Raw genomic sequence first — 5,772 nt, 5'->3', positions numbered from 1 at the left:
TTTTCCTATTCCCATGCAGTTTTGTACCATATACAGATATTAGCTGGGGAAAAAATTTACTTGTCAATGATCTTTGGAACCCTAAAAGACTAATTTTTTTCAGGTCCTGAGGTTTTGCTTCCAATCATTCACAAAATCAGTTCATAGCACAGTCAATGTTATAAGACTACAGTCAACAAGAATGCTAAAGGAATTTACTCATCATTATCCCCACTTAAACCAAGCAGCTAATAAGGAAGACCAAGAAAACACACCAGAGCTATTTCAGAGCTAAGTATTTCACTAGGTTAAGCTGTTTTGGAAGATATTTTTGCATGCATTTACAAAATCCAGTGAGTTAACTTGATACTTGCCTTGATACTGTAATTGGATTCACATGGGCAGCCCTTAGTGCCTGGGGATTTTATACAAGATGCCTCCTACACTCACACAGTGGGCTGCACAGTTGCAGAATCAGAGCTAAAGATACTCACTTCTACTCCACACCTCCCTTTCTATTTAATTTAAGAATCTATTGACTGTTTTTAAATAATGGCTAAAAATGAATCGTTTGTTTCTAGTTCACAGATCAAGATGAAAACACTATATACTAATATTGTGGCTGTAGTAAATATCTCCACCCTGAAATTAACAAACATGCCAGACTACATTGAGCACCTACCTTGGAGTTCTCTCTGCTACCGTTTATATCCCAAATGCTAACCAAAGTAAATGGGAGCAGCCAAGGAATGCAAGAACAGGATCTTTTGGTTACAAAAGTTATCCTCTTTGTTGATTTATTGACTTTCTGGTTTTGTTGGACAAAAATGATCTTCTGTGAAATTTCACAAAAATGATTTCCTTTTTAGATTAACTTGAAACGCTATTTTTTTTAAAGAAGTTTACTCTTTATACAGCCTGCCCATCAGTGCTCCACATAAAACATATTCCCCTTCCCCTCTTGAACACACCCTGAAAAATAAACAAACATTCTTTTTTATCCCTAATGGGACCTTACACTTGGATCCCTAGGCTCCAATCCTGCAAAAAATAAGGTACATACTTAGTTTACTCACAGGAGTAAATTTAAGAATGTACTTAATTATTTGAAAGAGGGGGACTTGTTTTATACATTGATAAAACTATAATGAAACCGCCCTTGTGCTGAGGCATATTGAAAATATAGACTCAAAAACAGTTCTGACTGACTCAGCTATATTTCAACTAGGTGTGACTATTGCAATAGTATCTCTACCACCATTTCAGAAAGTGCATAGAGCTCCCTACACACTGAAAATATCAAAGCCTGTTTGCAGAAGTTCACAAATATAAAATGAGTTAGATTTGTCCCAAAAAATTATGAGTGCTTTTCCCAGTTGTAGGCCCAATACTTACATGTAAAAGGCATTATCACCTTTCCTTCCTACTGACCTTTTCCCTCTTCCCAGATGTAGATTTACAGCCACTGTTCATAGAAACAGCCAAACAAAATACTCTTGTTTCATATGTTTCTTTTAAAGTGACTGAGCAATCAGCCACTGAAAAATAAAGTCCAATTAATAAAGGGATAATACAAAAGGGTATCCTAATTTTCTTTAAAACCTGTATTAAAACTTTATAGGAAACCTGATAAGGAGAGAACACTCAAATCACAGGGTACACATTACAGAGCTTCTTTCCTCCTACCATGATATTACAAAGTAAACACTGGGCACTCTTACCTTTAAGGTGTATTTATTTACAATCAGGGTTTCCTCTGAAGAAGGCTGCAGAACTTGTTGGTAGATACTATCATTAACCTTGTGAGTGAACATGTGAATACTTCTGAATTATGGGTTTATATCGTATCACTTACTGGCACATTCCCAATGAGATGACTGGGGAAACTACCAGCTTGTTATTCTTTTGAGTTAGGTGTTTCTAAGTCATGTTGGCTGTGTTAGTGTATTCATTGGTGGTTGGTATTGGTGACCCTACAGATGCACTTAACTCTCCTGGCCAGAAGACGTGAAAAAGGCAAACTATTTTTAGTGGTAAAAAACAAAAAAATTGGGACTATGGGATAAAATATTAGAGAGCTAGATGGGGCTGATTGGGGGAAGCTGAACACAGGTGGAGTCAAGAGCCTCTAAAACTGGTCATCAGATCCCATGTAAATCAATTGGGAGGTGGGGGGATTCAGGATAGCACTTTCAAATCACAGGCACCTGAGTTATTTGGAATGACTAATAATTATCTGTTACCTGGAATTTTGTAAAAAGAACGATTCCAGTTTATAATGGATTTAAAATTAAAAGAGAAAAACAACCCTTATTTTTCTGTATATTAGGCTCTTGACTTATTTCTGTCCTTCCTCTCTTCACTGATTTAAGCAAGTCTGTGATCCACAAATCCTGTGCTGCAGCATGACAGTGACTCATGCTCTTTTGAGTTGATTATAGCTGATGGCTTCAGCATGAGGCAATAGCAAAGCATCCACAGATGTAAGCTGCTGTTCTATCAAACCTCATTGAGACAATCAGACAAATTTGGAATATAAAATGAAAATTCAGCTGAGGACAAGCCTAATATAGATCCAGTAGGAGAAACTTGTATTTTGGATGTGAATGTATTGGGGCTTTACCACTGCAGTTAACAGTTCAGCTAAAAGTCACACAACTCTAATAAAGCCAAATCATTTGCCTCTGAAGTATTAAAACTGGAGCTAAATTCTTCTTTCTTTTACACTTGTATAACCCTGAAGTCAATGGACACAGTCCCCGAGTTAATGTTTGTGCTCACTTGTGTGTGCACAAGAATATAGCTAGATATGCTTCCTAGCACTCCCTTGAGTACTGTGGAGGGAGCCTGGTGAAAGGTGAAGATTCCCATGACCTTCTCTCCTTGTGTTTGTTTTTAAATACTATTCAGTTTATGACTTTGTAGAAATATAATTCTAACAGTTTTTAACACACACTCTTCTGCTCAACCACAGGACAGAATTTTGCCCTAAGAGTTCACTAGATTCTATATTAGTCTTGTTATGTATTCTAAAAACATAGCGTTGTTTGTTTCAGGGACATTGAAACATGCAATTAGTTATTTAAAGAATGATGCTTATAGTACTGTGAGCATGATGATCATATAAAATGTACAGTGCTTGTAACAAGTTACTAAAATAAGATTTATTGTATGTATCCATCCTTACCAGAAAGTGGGTGCTAAAAAACAAATAAAAGATGTTTTCAGACTAACTCTGAGTAGAATAATAATCCAATGTGCACATCAACACTACTATACATTCTTTACTCAAAACAAAGTAGGGGCACAAGATTAGGCTTCTTAATTTTATAGTGATTTAATCTTTAACATCAATTAAAGACAAGCATTTTTAAAAACAATACAGTTATATATTAAATGTGATAATCATCTCAAACTACTCTGAGAAAACATGATCACTTTTGTAAGTGAGGGATTGTCTGAACAGAGTTTAGGAATAACTGCCTTCATCAGTCTAATCATCATTCTTATCTATGTATGGCTTCATGATGAAGCTTTAAAACATGTTTATTATATTTCAAACTCCAATCATCAGGATATAAAGATCATAGAAGGCTTTTTATGTTTCCATTCAAAAAGCATATGGCACTACCCAGCCTTCTTAGTTCAAGGAAATTGTGTAATGGATTTTGTGAGTTCTTTATTACACATATTTTCAGAACTGACAATTTAGTCAAACATTTAACTTTTTGATCACCATACTCCAAAGCCTACTTCTTCTCTATAAGTCAATGCAAAGCACCTTGAGTTCATTTAAACTGTTTTCATAGGTTACAATTCCCATTAGCTTATTTTATAGCTGTGAAGAGCTTTGTCTGAGTTCTCTGTGCTCCTCATTTGCGGAACAGCAAGTGGTAAGTAGGGTTAAAGACAGCACAAAGATTAAGAAGGATGGAGGGCAGAGAGCGAGAGAGAGACCTTTAGATTTAGTTAAAGGGGGTGAGTGGGACCATGCTCCCGGTCATTTCTACAGAATGAAGAGGGGGAGAAGGAGACAGTTGGAGGAGAGGAACTCAGTGCAGTGAGGGAGTCAAGATCATGTAGCAGGATTTTATTTAAAAAAGAGGGATGTAGGATGGAAGGTATAAAGGAAGAATATAAACACTGAAGATATGAAGAAAGATATAACAAAGCTATAGCTGTAAAAGTGAAAGAGTAGGAAAAAATAGAGTGTCATGGTACTGTACTTTTTATTACTACATTTTATTTTAGAAAAAGCTCTTTTATAACAGTTTGAATCCATTATTTTAATGGTGCCTGGTTATTTAGAATAAAAAAACAACAAATAAAAATTTCCTCACTGCCTGAGACATGTTGTATGGGAGCATCCTTGATCCTGTAAGCAATGCTGATAGGTTTAGAGCCTGATTTTGTTAGATCATAGAATATCAGGGTTAGAAAGGACCTCAGGAGATAATCTAGTCCAACTCAATGCTCAAAGCAGGGCCAATCTCAGACAGATTTTTGCCCTGATCCCTAAATACCCCCCTCAAGGATTGAACTCATAATGCTGATTTTAGCAGGCTAATGCTCAAACCACTGAGCTATCCCTCCCCCCAATTTGCATGTCATCCTTGTGCAGGGACCATGCTAATCTTCTCTGTATCATTCCAATTTTAGTATATGTGCTGCTGAAGATGGTCAGGCTAGGGGCATCATCACTTTTTTGCATGATTGGATCTGTGGGTACTGGGGTGCAGGGACAGAGAGATGGGGCCAAAAACACAGGGAGGAAGGGAGGGAAGTAGCTAGACATCAAACAGAATTTTCTTTCCCCTGAGAAGCTGCTCATCTCCCCTAGAGAAGTTCCTTCATGCATATCTGCAACAATTGTCAGGCTAAGGAATTACACAAAATTAGGAGATACCAGCAAGATCTACCCAGCTCTACATCCTTTTCAGCTAGGTAAATTAAGTTGCTGTAGCCCTGGGTCTTTTTGGCTGAGAATTAAGAAATGAGACCTAGTTTAAAATTTTCAATCACACTTTTTTCACGAGAAAATGGCCTTTTTGATTAAATGAAAATCTCCACAGGAAATGGCTTTTGAATGACATTTTGAGTTTGTGTTTCAAAAAAAAAAAAAAAACAAGCCAAATAGGGTTGTGTTTTACCAAAAATGGTTGGTTTTCAGGGGAGTTGGGTGTGGTGTTTTTTATTTGTTTGTTTGTGGAGTTTTTTAACCGCTCTTTTCCCCCACAAAAAATATGACGAATGTTGATGGAAAAGGAGAAAAAGTCAATTTTCCTGAAAACCTTTTTTCCATGACTGCTTTATGGATTTTCCAGCCAGATATGGCCATTCTGATCATCTAGTCTGACCTTCCAGCATACTACAAGGATATTAGGCATCTAGGCATTATGCATGGCACTTTTTGTACCAGCAGTACTTTGCCTTAGTGTCACTGGACAAAATTAAACATGCACAGATTTATATACCCTGCTGGTGGAGGAAGGAGAGATGTGATACATTGCATTTCACTCTTCCTGGACAACTAAGAATTTCCCAGCCAGTGCTTTGCACAATATCCTCCCATTACCTAGAAGAATGGGAGAAAGGCACTAACCAGCCCCGATCTGAACAACATTGAAAAATAAATATGACTATAAGTAAGTGTTTTCCCTGGAAAATAAAATCACTGTGCAGTTAATTGTTTTAAACCCTAAAACTTTTTATAGTTCTGGTTTATATTCCCTTTAGTTGCTTTCCTAAAATCTGATTGATTGGCTCAGGTTTTTTTTCCTTGGACTGATATTG

General features: G+C 36.7%; 1 non-coding gene across 1 annotated transcript; it reads right to left on the bottom strand.

Annotated features, from left to right (window-relative positions):
- Window positions 1-4,553: 4,553 nt before the first annotated feature.
- On the bottom strand, window positions 4,554-4,665 carry LOC135879792 (U6 spliceosomal RNA). Its single transcript, XR_010561467.1, has one exon. It is a non-coding gene; the product is annotated as a U6 spliceosomal RNA (small nuclear RNA).
- Window positions 4,666-5,772: the final 1,107 nt, after the last annotated feature.

The sequence above is a fragment of the Emys orbicularis genome, chromosome 5, assembly GCF_028017835.1.
Source record: "Emys orbicularis isolate rEmyOrb1 chromosome 5, rEmyOrb1.hap1, whole genome shotgun sequence".
In the NCBI taxonomy this organism is placed as follows: Eukaryota; Metazoa; Chordata; order Testudines; family Emydidae; genus Emys; species Emys orbicularis.
This window is presented reverse-complemented; position numbering and strand designations above follow the sequence as displayed.